Genomic DNA, 15,067 nt, shown 5'->3' with positions numbered 1-15,067 from the left:
CTTTCTCTGCTTTACTGTTTATTAGAAAAAAAATAGAACTTGCATATCAACTGCATGATTGACAAATACTATTGCTTAGGATAAAAGCAAAAGTAGGTGGCAATGTTAATAAACTAATTGCAGAGGTTGCAGGGAGACAGAGCAAACCTTTTAAAGGAGAGATACTAATACTTGAGGTTTGGGGAGATCTCCTTTAATCCTTACAGCAGCCCTGTGAAACAGATATCTTGTTCACATTTCCAAGGTAGAAACCTGAGAGTCACAAAGGTGAAATAACTTGCGCAAATTCACAGAACCCTGAAGTGAAGGATAGAGACAGGATTTGCCCTCAGACTGGGGGGACTCCTGCAGACCCTCCTAGCAAAACTCATGCCCCGGGCGCTATTTCTCCTTCATTCTTCCTAGACAGTTGAAGGTTCTGGAAGTAGGAATGTGCCTTAATTGCCAACATATCCCATGCTGGTGGGATGCCTTGTGCCTAGTGCACTTGCCTAAGGTTCTGTGGAAAGAATGAATGACTGCAGAGGGCATGGACCGCGGCTGTCTGAGCACAGTTTACAAAGCACTTTCATAAACATTTCCATTTCATTCCATTCCATTCCTCCAACACCCTTCTGAAGAAAGCATTCTTAGTCTCTTTCCCCATTTCACAGGAGAGAGCACTGAGAATGAGGTTGCCTTGGTGCTAAGAGAGAAGCAGAGTGGGATCAAACTCTCCAGGAGGGCTGGGACAGGAAGCGGCAGGAGGGCAGGCGATGGAGGGGGAAGGTCCAGGAATGATCTGCAGGCCTGGAGGCAGATAACCTTTAACCTCTAGCACCCTTTCCCTTTCTATTAATAGGTTCTCTAACCTATTAATAGGTTCTGAGCTCAGCAGCCCAAAGCCACAGGAACTAACCTAGAAACAAGCTCCTGATTACTGAGATAAGATATAAGGAGATGAATTATTGTTGAGCAAGAGGAGAGCCTGGGTAAAATCCAGTTTACCAATTGACACACTTCCAGGCAAACATTCAAGTTTTTCTAAGCTTTATTATATTTTCTTGCTAATGACAAAATAATACAAGTTCACGGTGAAAAAACTGAGAAGAGGGCAGAAAAATATAAATACAAAAATAGAAATAACCTATAACCTCACCACCCAGAAATGACTGTTAACATTTTGATTTTGATATAGAAAAAAAAGAGAAGGTAGAAGAGAAAGAAGAGGAGGAGGAGGATAAGAGAGTAGAAAGAGGAAAAGAAAGAAAAGGAAGAGAAGGAAGGAGGGGAGGAAGGGAGGGAGGAAGAGAAGGCCTGGCAAGCTGTGTGATAAAAAAAAAAAAGTCTTAATTTTCATCTTTTGCTGGGGCAGAGTTTTTATAAGTATGGTTTGAGAATCACCTGGGCCATTTTCTAAAAATGCAGATTCCTGGCCCTCAACCTCTGGGGTGAATCATAGCCTCTGGGGTGGGGCCTGGGGTTCTGCATTTTAACAGGTTCTGCCAAGTTGGGAATACCACTGGGACAGGGGGCCCTCAGAAGTCACCCTGGGGTAGTGGATGGCTTTTTATAGAGAAAAAAAAAACTATTAAGGTTGTTAAGTATGGAATGTCAGATTTCCTTAAGGACTGTTTGACAGTTGATATCGCTAACATTTCACTTTGATGCTTCTTGCTTTTTTGTTTTTTTGTATTCTTTATTACTCATTCTTTCAAACACATGTTTTGGTTTGTGATTATCTTTCAAAATTTTTTTTAGAGCAATTTTTGTGAAACCATGGATAAGTCAAAAATTCATGTTTTTTAATATGAGCTCCATTGTGGAACCAATGCAGCACAGACAGCTCGAAATACCAACGAAGTGTTTGGGAAGGATGTGACTAATTAATGCACAGTACGTTGATGGTTTGCAAAGTTGCATTCTGGTGATTTTAATCTTGAAAATGAGCCATGTGGGTTACCTGAGACCAAGGTGGATAATGGTGAGCTGAAAGCTGTAGTGGAAGCAAATCCATCTCAACCTACATGTGAATTAGCAGCAAGGTTTGACATTACTATCCCAACAATATTGGACCATTTGAAACAAATGGGCAAAGTAAAGAAGCTGGATAGATGGGTACTGCATGAATTAAACAAGCATCAGAAGAGAAATTGTCTTGAAACTTGCATTTCTTTGCTGTCGCAATATAAAGGCGAACCATTTCTACACCGTATTGTTACATGTGATGAAAAATGGATTCTTTTTGACAGTTGCAAGTGTTCAGCATAATGGTTGGATAAAGTTCAAGTGCAGAAACAGTTCAAAACCAAATATTCCTCCAAAAAAGCTAATGGTGTCTGTTTGGTGGCCCAGCGCTGGTATTATCCACCATGGCTTCATGAAACTTGGTCAATTAATTACAGCAGATGTCTACTGCAACCAGTTGGATGAAATGATGAGGATGCATGTGATTAAGCAGCTGAGATTGGTCACTAGAGACAGACCAATCCTCTTGCAAGACAACGCTCGACCACATGTCACACAAACAATGCTGCTCAAACTATAGAAGCTGGACTTGGAAACTCTCTGTCATCCACCGTATTCACCAGATCTTGCACCAACTGACTACTACTTCTTCCAGGCTTTGGACCACTTCTTGTAAGGAAACATATTCAATTCTCAACAAGCTGTGGAAAACACCTCTCGCAATTTCATCGCTACTCACTCTCCAGGCTTCTTTGCTGCTGGCATAAACAAGCTACCATTAAGATGGCAAAACTGTTTCGACAGTGTAGGTGCATACTTTGATTAATTGTACTGCTTCTTATTTGGATATAATAAACTACACTTTTGATTAGAAATTGGACATTTCATATTTAATGACCAAATACTTTAATGCTTTTGCCCAGGCCTGGCAAAGACATCTGCAGTTTTGAAGAAAGAACTCAACCATTCTGCACAGTGAAGGGTAATTGTACCTGCCTTGGCCTGTTACGATGTTAACTGATCTGGGACTTACTCTATGGACCTCCAGGATTCAGGAAGTTGGAGGCCCCTGGGCCTATGGGAAGAGAAATTAAAATAGGGCTGAGGTCTGAGAGGAAGAGGCTGACAGAGCACCACGGAAATAGGCCAAGGAGGAAGCTGAACGGGAAGGGATCCCAGGTGACCACACATGGCCAGTCAAGTGCGCTGAGATTTAAGTTTTCTGCTTGTGTTTTCTGCTCTATGACATTTTCAAGTTTTTAGGAAATCCTGTGATTTTAAACAGCTCAGTCTTGGTGCTTTAGGGGATTGAAGAAAAGAGGAAAATGGCACCAAATGAGTAAGTAGTAATGTGAAGACTAGGAGCTGTGAGCAGGAGACAGAAGCCACAGCTTGGAGCAACAGAGGACCATTCCCAACCAGGGTGAGAATGCACTTCCAGAAATCCTCCCAAGTTAACCAGAGAAAGCCAGACTTCTGTTATCTGAAACAGAGGGTGAATTTTAAAGGAAATGTCTGGAGAATGTAGCTCCCTGGCTGGGCGCGATGGCTCACACCTATATTCCTAGCAGTCTGGGAGGCTGAGGCAGCAGGATGGCTTGAAGTCAGGAGTTTGAGACCAGCCTGAGCAAGAGCAGGACCCCGTCTCTAATAAAAATAGAAAAAATTAGCCAGGGGTGGTGGCGCATGCCGGTAGTCCCAGCTACTCAGGAGAATGAGGCAGGAGGATCACTTGAGCCCAGGAGTTTGAAGTTGTTGTGAGCTAGGCTGATGCTACGGCACTCTAGCCTGGGCGACAGAGATAGATTCTGTCTCAAAAAAAAAAAAAAAGAGAGAGAGAATATAGCTACCCTTTGGTATATGCTGAGTTGTACCTAGAAAAGTGAAAGTAAAAAAAAAAAATGTTGGCAAGAAAAGACTCATTCTTGCCTTTAGTTAGGACCATGCACTCATTGGGAAGAGTTGGGCCAGGAGAAAGCCTAGGGCCCCAGGAGCCCAAGGTGCATGGTACCTCGGATTGAAAACTTTAACCAGCTGGAGAAACATATCACACAGCAAGCTTGTCCACTGGTCTTTTACAACCATCTAATTACCAGCACGCTTCAGCTTGACTTACAGAGGAATTTGAACTCCAGTGTTCTGAGAAGAGATGATTCAGCTCTGCATGAATAGACATATTTCAGGAAGTAGGATTTCCTAAGAAAACCCAGGACTTCTTAGGAGAGAGGGATGTGTACCACAGTTCCAAGTCAGTTTCCGTCCCTACTTCTGTCTGTCTCCTGACACTGCAAACTCGTCGCATTTTCTCTTCTGACTCTCTAAGGATTATTTTTTCCTTACTATTGCTGTTTATCTTTTTCTGATCACAAAATTTATGCTCGTGCTAAATTTTTTTTTTTTTTTTTTTTGAGACAGAGTCTCACTCTGTTGCCCGGGTTAGAGTGCCGTGGCATCAGCCTAGCTCACAGCAACCTCAAACTCCTGGGCTCAAGCAAACCTTCTGCCTCAGCCTCCCGAGTAGCTGGGACTACAGGCATGTGCCACCATGCCCGGCTATTTTTTTTCTCTATATATTTTTAGCTGTCCAGATAATTTCTTTCTATTTTTAGTAGAGACGGCGTCTCGCTGTTGCTCAGGCTGGTCTCGAACTCCTGACTTTGAGCGATCCTCCCGCCTCGGCCTCCCAGAGTGCTAGGATTACAGGTGTAAGCCACCGCGCCCAGCCCTACTCTTGCTAAATTAAGTGTAGGAAAGTCTAAAAAAAAGTTGCTTGTTGTCTACACATTTTTAAAAATTTAGTAAAAATTATATTATTATACATACAATTTTGATTTCTTCTTTTTCTACATATCTTTCCAGGTTTATTCTTGAATACTTAATAGTTTTGTTTCTATTGTGAATGAGATATTTCTTTGCATTATTACTTAGAAGTGGCCAAAACTTCTGGAATCATGGTAAATAATTGCAGTGGTAATCTAAAGCTTTGTCTTGTTCCCGATTTTAATCTAAAGCAACGCCTTGGTGTTTCACTTTTAAGTATGATGTTGATTCTTATTTATATCAGTTAAAATGTTAAATGCTGAGATAGATTTTTTTCATCATGAAAAGAATCTTTTTGAAAAAAAAATTTACTATTTAGAAATAAATCAGAGCAACCAAGATGTCCTTCAGTAAGGGAATGGATAGGTAAACTGTGGTACATCTGGACAATGGAATATTATTCAGCCCCAACAAGAAATGAGCTATCAAGCCATGAAAAGACGTGCAGGAAACTTAAATGCATGTTAACAAGTGAAAGATGCCGAGGTGGGAGCCTAGCCTAAGCGTCGCAGAGCGCGTGTGCAGGAGCGTAGCCTAGTCCGGGTGGCGGGGCTAAGCATGGCACGAGGTATGGCGCGATTTGGCAAGGAGGGGTGGGGTCAGCGAGGACCGAGCCACGCCCTCCATCCTGCGCGGTGCTGGCGGCCTGGGCCTGCCCGGGTCTGAACCTCCACAGACCGGCTGTGCTGCTGCCTCGTGCACTTTGCCAGGTGTCTTTACCTGCCCCGGAGCCGCGCCCCTGTCGCATGCCTCTGGGGGATGTGTGTGCGGAAGCTGAGCGCGTGGCCCACGCCTGTAATCCGCTGCACGGGAGAGTCGCTTGAGCTTGGGAATTTGGGACTGGGCTGGACAGTGCAGCGAGACCCTGACTCAAAGAAACAAAAATAAAAACTAAGTTTGAGGGAATAAAGTATTCTACAGCCGCCAAAAATGCTAATTACTGGGTAAGGGAATTAAAGTGATTCTTTAAAAATGTTCTGGCCTCTTAATGTTGACTGTAGTTTAAAAATACATGCCCATATAAAGTTACTGGAAGAAAATACCCCCCAAAAGATGTAAATAGTGGTTATTTTTAGATGACAGAATTAAAAATGATATTTTAAGTATTTTCACATTTTGAAAAAAAAAAAGATCGGGGTTGAGGGGAGGGAGAGATGAATAGAAGTAGCACAAAGGATGTTCAGGGCAGTGAAAATACTCTATGATGTTATAATGGTTCATGTCATTATAAGTTTGTCCAAACTACAGAATGTACAACACCAACAATGAGCCCTAACATAAACTATGGTCTCTGGATGACAATGACCTGTCAGTGTAGGCTCATCAATGTAACAAGTGCACCACTCTGGTGGGGGATGTTGATAGTGGGGGGGCATGTGGAGACAGGGGGCATATGGGAAATCTATACCCTCAATTCAATTTTACTGAGGACCTAAAACTGCTCTAAAAATAAAGTGTATTAAAATGTTTAAAAAATCAGAAATGGATATCGGAACTCATCAAATTTAAAAAAAATAATTTGTCAAGAGGACAGATATTGATTGAATTTGACAAGTAGGTTTTCATACTAAACTGTCCTTACATTCCTAACATAATGTCATTTCATATCTTATATACTTGTGGGCTTATTTACTGGAGTTTTGTTTAAAACTTTTGTTTCTATATATTTGTTAACATTGTCTAGACCTTTTTAAAAAATACTCTGTTTGAATTAGCTTTATGAACAAATTGTGTTGCAATCCATAGTTTCCTTTGTCCCTTGTGCTAGAATAGTTCCTTTATCATGGGAGTCTTCTATTCCTCGAAGGTCTTGTATAAAAGAATTTCCTCTTGTAATCACTGAAACCCAGTATTTTTTGTGGAGGTTAATTATCAACTTTTCCTTCATGGTTATTGCTTTGTTTAGGTTATCTGTGTCTTGATTCAAGTTTGATCATTTATGTTTTACTACAGGATCATACCCTTCCTAAAGATTTTCAAATGTATTAGCACTGAGCTGCACACAGAAGTCTAAAATTTCTGTATGTATAATTTTATCCACTACTCCATATGGTGTAGAGATTTTAAATGGCAAGACCTAAAGTCTAGAGGATCTGGGTCCAAATCCTCATTTTACCACTTACCTCTATGACAAGTTTAGTTAGACAAGTTACTTCAACTTCCCTATGCCTGGTTTCCTGAAATAGAGTAAATGTAAAATGGACGTAATGATACTCATACCATGTAAGAACACTGAGCAAGGAGGTGAACTAGGACAGCACTGTACCTGATACACAGGAAATATTTGGTAAATGTGGGCTATTTCTATTTATATAGTATTGAGTATTTGAGTTTTTTTACTTTTTCATTATGCAATCAAAATGTGTCTATTTTATTGTTTTTCTTTTTTTTTCATTTTTATCTTTTTCAGGATTTCCTGTAAGCTACTGTTTTCTAACTTCTTAAGCTTAATGCTTAATTCAGTTACTTTCATTCCTGCTGGTTTAATCATGAAAGTATCTACTACTTTGAATTTGCTTCTGATTACAGCTTTGTCAGGGTCTTTCAGGGTTGCTATGTAGTACTGGATTCATCTTTAATGAATCCAATGAAATCAAATCAAAGAGTTCTTTAGGAGAGAATTTCTATGTTTTTATAGGATTGTGTCTTTGTTGATTCTAATTGCATTATTACTATTGGTTAGAAAGGAAATTTTCTTTGTTGAATGATAAACAGTTGACCCTTGAACACCATGCCAACCCCTGCAGAGTTGAAAAGCCAAGAATAACTTTCAACTCCCTCAAAACTTAACTATTAATAGCCTCCTGGTTAGCCACATGTAGGAGACTGAAACAGGACCCACACCTTTCACCTCTCACAAAAATCAAATCACGGTGGATAACAGACTTAAACCTAAGGTGTGAAACTATTAGAATTCTAGAAGAAAATGTGGGAAAAACTCTCATAGACATTGGCCCAGGCAAAGAATTTATGAAGAAGACCCCAAAGGCAATCACAGCAACAACAAACATAAATAAATGGGACCTGATTAAATTAAAAAGCTTCTGCACAGCCAGAGAAACTGTCACGAGAGCAAACAGACAACCTACAGGATGGGAAAAAATTTTCTCAGGCTACACATCCGATAAAGGACTGATAACTAAAATCTATTCAGAACTCAGGCAAATCAACAAGAAAAAAATCAAACAGCCCTATCAAAAAGTGGGCAAAGGACATGAACAGAAATTTTTCAAAAGAAGTCAGAAGAATGGCTAACAAACATATGAAAAAATGCTCAACATCTCTAATCATCAGGGAAATGCAAACCAAAACCACAAGGAGATATCACTTAACTCCAGTGAGAATGACCTTTATCAAAAAGTCCCCAAACAATAAATGTTGGCGTGGATGCGGAGAGACAGGAACACTCATACACTGCTGGTGGGACTGCAAACTAGTGCAACCTCTGTGGAAAGTTATATGGAGATACCTTAAACAGATACAAGTAGACCTACCATTTGATCCAGCAATCCCATTATTGGGCATCTACCCAAAAGAACAAAAGACATTCTATAAAAAAGGCACTCGAATGTTTATAGCAGCACAATTCACAATTGCAAAGATGTGGAAACAGTCAATACAATGTGCCCATCAATACATGAGTGGATTAATAAAATGTGGTATATGTACACCATAGAGTACTACTCAGCTATAAGAAATAATGGTGATCTAGCACCTCTTGTATTTTCCTGGATAGAGCTGGAACCCATTCTACTAAGTGAAGTATCCCAAGAATGGAAAAATAAGCACCACATGTATTCACCATCAAATTGGTTTCACTGATCATCACCTAAGAGCACATTTAGGAATAACATTAATCAGGTGTCGGGCACATGTGGGGGGGATGGGTATATACATACAGAATGAGTGCAATGCGCACTGTCTAGGGGATGGACACATTTGAAGCTCTGACTCGGGGTGGGAGGGCAAGGGCAATATACGTAACCTAAACTTTTGTACCCCCATAATATGCTGAAATAAAAAAATAATATATATATAAAATAGCCTCCTGTTGACTGCAATGCTTACCAGTAACACAATTAACACATATTTTGTATGTATATATGCAGTATATACTGTATTCTTTTTTTTTTTTTTTTTTTTTGAGACAGGGTCTCTTTCATCTGGGCTGGAGTTCAGTGGCATGATCATAGCTCACTGCAGCCTTGAACCTCTGGCCTCCCACCTTGGCCTCCGGGGTAGCTAGGACTACAGGTGTTTGCCACTATGCCCCATTAATTTTTTTTTAATTTAATTTTTTTAGAGACGGAATATTGCTGTGTTGCTCAGGCTGGTCTAAAAATCCCAAAATGCTGGGATTACAGACATGAGCTAATGTGCCTGGCCTTGTATTCCTACAATAAAGTAAGCTAGAGACAAAATGTTATTAAGATAATCATAAGGATGAGAAAATATTTACTATTCATTTAAGTGGAAATGGATCATCATAAAGGTCTTCGTCCTCATCATCTTCACATTGAGTAGGCTGAGGAGGAGGAGGAGGAGGAGCAGGAAGAGGAGGGGTTGGTCTTGCTTTCTCAGGGGTGGCAGAGGTGGAAGAACATCTGTGTACAACTGGACCAGAGCAGTTCAAACTTGTGTGATTCAGGGTTAACTATATAATTAATTTTAAAGTGATCTGTAAGTACTAGAAAAGCTTAATTTTTTATTTGAATAAAATGGGAATCCAATATATACATATTAAATTAAACTTACTGATTATATCATTCAGACCATCTGTACCAATGCTGCCCAACAGAAATGTACCATGAGCCCCATATGTGATTTAAAATTTTCTAGTAGCCATGATTAAAAAAGAAGAAATAAATGAAATTAATTTTAATATATTTTATTTAACCCAATATACCCACAATATTATCATTTCAATATGTAGTCAATATAAAATATATTCATGAGATATTTTGCATATTTTTTCATACTAAGACTTCAAAACCCAGTGTGTATTTTACATTTACAGCACTTCTCAAGGCAGATATTATATTGTCACTGGAAATACATAACCTGTATTTAGATTTCATAAAATTTACAGTTGAAAAAGTAGTCACTCCAGCCTGAGCAAGAGCGAGACCCCGTCTCTACTAAAAATAGAAATTAGCTGGACAACTAAATATACAAAAAAAAAAATTAGCCGGGCATGGTGGCACATGCCTGTAGTCCCAGGTACTTGGGAGGCTGAGGCAGAAGGCTCACATGAGGCCAGGAGTTTGAGGTTGCTGTGAGCTGGGCTGATGCCACGGCACTCTAGCCCAGGCAACAGAGTGAGTCTCTGTTTCAAAAAAAAAAAAAAAGTAGTAACATATAAAAGTTGTTCCACACATTCTTAAAAATGTGTTAATACCAAGTTGAGTATCATTTAAAAATCATATTTAAGTTGATTGAAATTAAAAATTCAAGATGGGTGCGGTGGCATGCACATCTGTAGTCCCAGGTACTCAGGAGGCTGAGGGAGGAGGATCACTGGAGCCCAGGAGTTCAAGGTTGCAGTGAGCTATGATCAAGCTGCTGCACTCCAGCCAGGGTTACACAGTGAAACCCTGTCTCTAAAAAAATTAATTAAATTAAAAATTCAATTTCTCAGTGACACTAACCATGTTTAACGGCTTAGCAGCCACATGTGGCTACAGTCTACAGTACTGAACAGTGCGGCTCTGTATCCTTTATTTCTGACTGCTAGGTTTGCCAAATGAAGATGTATTAAAATCTCCAACTGATTTTAAGGAATTATTGTTAATATTTTGGGGGGTGCAATAATGGTATTCTGAGTATTTTTAAAAGCATTCTTATCTTTTTGAAATGCATATTGAAATACTTATTAATGAGAGTACGTAATCTTTGAGATTGGTTTCAAAACAATATGAGAATGAAGTGAGTCGAGGCATATTTGAAAAACATTGGCTCTGAATTCATAATATTATTTTGTTTACTTTTGTGTATGTTTGAAATTTTTCATAATAAAATAAAAAATAAAAAAAAAAAATTTGGACTAAACTTTTTTCCATTCATGAATTTGTTTCTGTCAAAATTTTCCTTATTTTTCTTTAGATATTTCAATCCTGTGGGGTTTTTAAAATTATTTGTATGATCATAATGGAGAAAATTAAATAAACATGACTAATAATATGCAATCAGAATGCAACTTTATTTTTTTTCTCCTACTAATTTAAAAAGGATTTTAGTGGAAAGTTCTTTCTTTGCTTCCTCATAAAAACTCACAATTTTTTCTGGCTACTCTTAGGCTACAAAAAAAAAAAGTCCTAGGACCACTCTAAGTCACAAATCCGGTGTGGTGAATTTGTGAAGGCTACTGATGCTTTGCTATTCTTCCTATGGAAAGGTGGCATCTATTTCCCTTCCCTTAAATTAGAACTGGCTAGAATGTGGTCTGTATTCTACATCAGAAGAGATGCCGCATAACCCTGAATCTAGGTTTTAAGAGATGTAGGCCAGGCACGGTGGCTCATGCCTGTAATCCTAGCACTCTGGGAGGCCGAGGTGGGAGGATTGATCAAAGTCAGGAGTTTGAGACCAATCTGAGCAAGAGCGAGACCCCCGTCTCTACTAAAAATAGAAAGAAATGATCTGGACAGCTAAAATTATGTATATAGAAAAAAATTAGCTGGGCATGGTGGCGCATGCCTGTAGTCCCAGCTACTCAGGAGGCTGAGGCAGAAGGATTGCTTAAGCCCAGGAGTTTGAGGTTGCTGTGAGCTAGGCTGACGCCACGGCACTCTAGCCTGGGCAACAGAGTGAGACTCTGTCTCAAAAAAAAAAAAGAGAGAGAGAGATCTATACCTTCTGTTTTGGGAACACTTTCTTTTTGAACCCAGTGGCCATGCTGTGTGATGCCCAAGCCACACAGAGAGGCCACATGAAGGAACGAACGCCCTCTGGTTGACAGCACCAAGTTCCCAGCCAATGGCCATGTGAGGGAGCCATCTTGAACATCATTCAATTGAACGTCAGAGGGGAATGCAGTTATTTCTCAAGCACAGCCTATTTTGTGACAGAAATCAGGTAGCAGTCCATCATGTCCCCAGTTGCTGAGAACTCTTACCTAGCTCTCTGGGGGCCCCACTGAAGCCATCTCACTAGAGTGAAGGAGGAAGTATGTCTTAATCTCTTTTCTCTTGCATACCACAGCATACCTGCAACGGAGTGATTTACCAGGAAAAAAATCTATTTCTTATAGTTACGGAGGCTAGGAAGTCCAAGGCTGAGGGGCGTCATCTGGTGGAGGGCCTTCTTGCTTGGTGGGGACTCCGCAGAATCCTGAGGTGGCAGGCACAGGGCATCACATGGCGAGAGGGCTGAGCATGCTAATTTGGGTCTCTCTTCCTCTTCTTGTAAAGCCACGAGTCCCACTCCCTGATGACCCATTAAGCAATTAATCCATCAACCCATTAATCCAGAGCCCTCATGACCCAATCACCTCTTAAAGGCCCCCACCTCTCAATACTGCCACATTGGGGATTACATTTCAACTCGAGTTCTGGAGGGGACAAGTATTCAGCCCACAGCACCCATCTGGGTCTGTCATTCAGACAGAAACACATGGAGGGGTGGGGAGCAGGAGGTTAATGATCACAGCCAACATTCCTTGGCTCAGCCAGGGCCGACAGGGCCTGCTTCTGCCCAAACTTCTCGTTCTGTCTAAAAACATCTCCTGATGTCCTCCCTCCACCACATCTAGATTCTTAATATTTTCCTTTCTCTTTTTTGGTGAGGAGCAACAATGAGAATGATAGGAAGGTCAAAGAAGTATTAAAAAATAAACTTAGGCACATTAAAATTTTAAAGTTTATCTGAGCAGACTATCATTATTCATAAGTTAGGCTGAGGCATGAGAGGAAGGTTTTTATATGGTAAATGCAGAAATGGAGCAAAGGACTTATTCGACTGGTAAAGTTTGAGCTATTTCTTGGACTATCCCAGTGGGAAGTTCATGATAAGATAACCAGTGCCAGGTGGGAGTGGTGGCTCATGCCTGTAATCCTAGCACTATGATAGGCCAAGGAAGGGCTGCTCGAGCTCAGGAGTTTGAGAGCAGCCTGAGCAAGAGTGAGACCTCGTCTCTACTAAAAAGATAGGGGGAAAAAAATGATAGCCAACGCCTAGTTGGCTGCCTGTGATTGGCTGAGCTTAAGTTTCATTTTGTTTTAAATTCTCAGCTAGGTTTTGCTTTGCTGACATAGGATCCCAGGGTACCTACAGCACCTCAATCTAATGGCCTCTCATTTAATAATTTTAACAGAAGGAGCAAGACTTCCTTACTGTTTTCAGACAGATTGGAGGGGCTGGGGGCAGGAGGCGGGCAGGGAGTGGACACAGCTCCTGACCAGAGCTTCCCACTGGCTTTCTGGGATGATAAACTTCCTCCCTCCACCAGCCAAGCTCAAGATTCCCACCTGCTTCTGAGGTGGTGTGTGGTGAGAACTTCCTTCCCTTTTCCTCTCAGCCCTAGATATTTGGGAAGTGACTTTCCTGCCTTGACATACGATGTGTCCCACATAGATGTCACTCAGTTGTGAGATGCAAGGACTAGGACACTCCTGAGGGTGAGGGAGCTGGCCTAGGGGCCGGCACAGAAAGTGCTGGATGTTTGGCACGTGTTTACAACTTCGGGTAAGACTGAGTCCCATACCCTTCGTCCCTTACACCCAGCCTGTTCCGCCTCCTCTCCCTAAGCCTGACCTGCCAGAGCTCCTTGAAACTTCACCTCCCACATGTCTGCCCTGCTTCCATAACCCTGCGTACCTGAGGGTCAGTGAGTCACAAGGCAGCACACTTCCCTGGGCAGAGTGTCGGGCTGGGCTCAGGATACTGATGCTGTCATCCTGGGGCCATCAGCTAAGTTCTCAGGAGCTGCTGCATCTTTATCTAGTAAGTGGAGATAACTCCTCTCTCCCCAGGCTGTGCTGAGTCAGTGAGGCCAGGCACGGGAGATGCCTATCTGGGGGACTCAGCTGCAGTCCCAGAAGTGTGACAGGGGGATCGCCGACCTTCCCAGAGCCTCCACAGCAGTCACAATCCGGGACCCCCGTGATCTGACTGGTAATTCTGGGGGAAGAGACTGAGCGTGCTCAGCTTGGGAACCAGCCCACCCACGGGTCTCATCTGTGTCCGTCTGCTGTGGCACCGCAGGGCAGGCCCCACTCCCCTGGAGAGGCCAGCAGCGTTCACCCCTGCCTGTGGCTGGGTAAGAAAATTGGTTTAACTCAAGGGGAAATTGTTAGTAAGCTCCCCCACCCCCATTCCCTGGCAAATCTGAAAGCCACATCTTATAACACAGTCAGCTTCCTTGGTAATAAAATGGATATTTTCGTCTCCGTTGGTCTGTCTTCTATGTCTTATTTTACGATTGATTCCAAATTCTGTAAGGGAAGAAAGGGATGTTACTGACTGACTTCTTAAGACTCCAACAAAGTGCAAAATGCAAAACTATAATCTCAGCACCAACAGGCGAGTCCCAGAACACCCTTTGGATCCTGTGTAATTGGTCTGAGCCAAATAGGAAGGCATAATTTTACTCCATGGTGGCATAATGTATGCTGAGCTCACAGGCCATGGGTCAGCTGGGGTCTGAGAAGGCTGATTCATTCTGCTAATACGGCATACCAGTGACATGACGCGGAAGCTAATGATTAAATAATGCACACTGGTGGACCTGTAGATCCGCTTCTCCACTCCAGGCGGGAGATAGGGGTTTATTCTTGGAATTAACCCAAGAAGACAAGGTAAGAAGGGCAAGGGATAAGCAATGAGATGCGGAAAACACATCGGACTGAAGCCAAAGTCTACGCTTTGAAGAGCTGGGTTCTTTAGCAGTTATCTTGTGCTGGGTAACAGACTCCAAGACTTAGTGCCTTAAATTTAATCACCACTTTTTTTATTCTTATTTCAGCATATTGTGGGGTTACTAAAGTTTACTCTGCAGTCAGCAATTTGGGATGGGCTTTTCTGGGCTGTTCTGCTGGTGTCACCTGGCAGGCAGGGGCTGGATGTGTTGAAAGGGTCTCATTTGCACATCTGGTGATGGTGCTGGCTGTCTGCTGGGCCCGTCTCCCCTCGTGGTCGCCTAGCCCCGAGATTCTAGAGGACAGAAGAGCAGCACCTTCCATGCACCAGGGCAATGGCATTCGGATTGTCAATCAAGTGTGAGATTAAAATACATTTTCGTACACTCATGGACTCTATTTCTTTTGTACCCTTTCTTGGGTACTCAAACTAGACAAGGAAAAAA

Source organism: Lemur catta, chromosome 4 (assembly GCF_020740605.2).
Source record: "Lemur catta isolate mLemCat1 chromosome 4, mLemCat1.pri, whole genome shotgun sequence".
NCBI classification, from domain to species: domain Eukaryota; kingdom Metazoa; phylum Chordata; class Mammalia; order Primates; family Lemuridae; genus Lemur; species Lemur catta.
Note: the sequence above shows the minus strand (reverse complement) of the source record.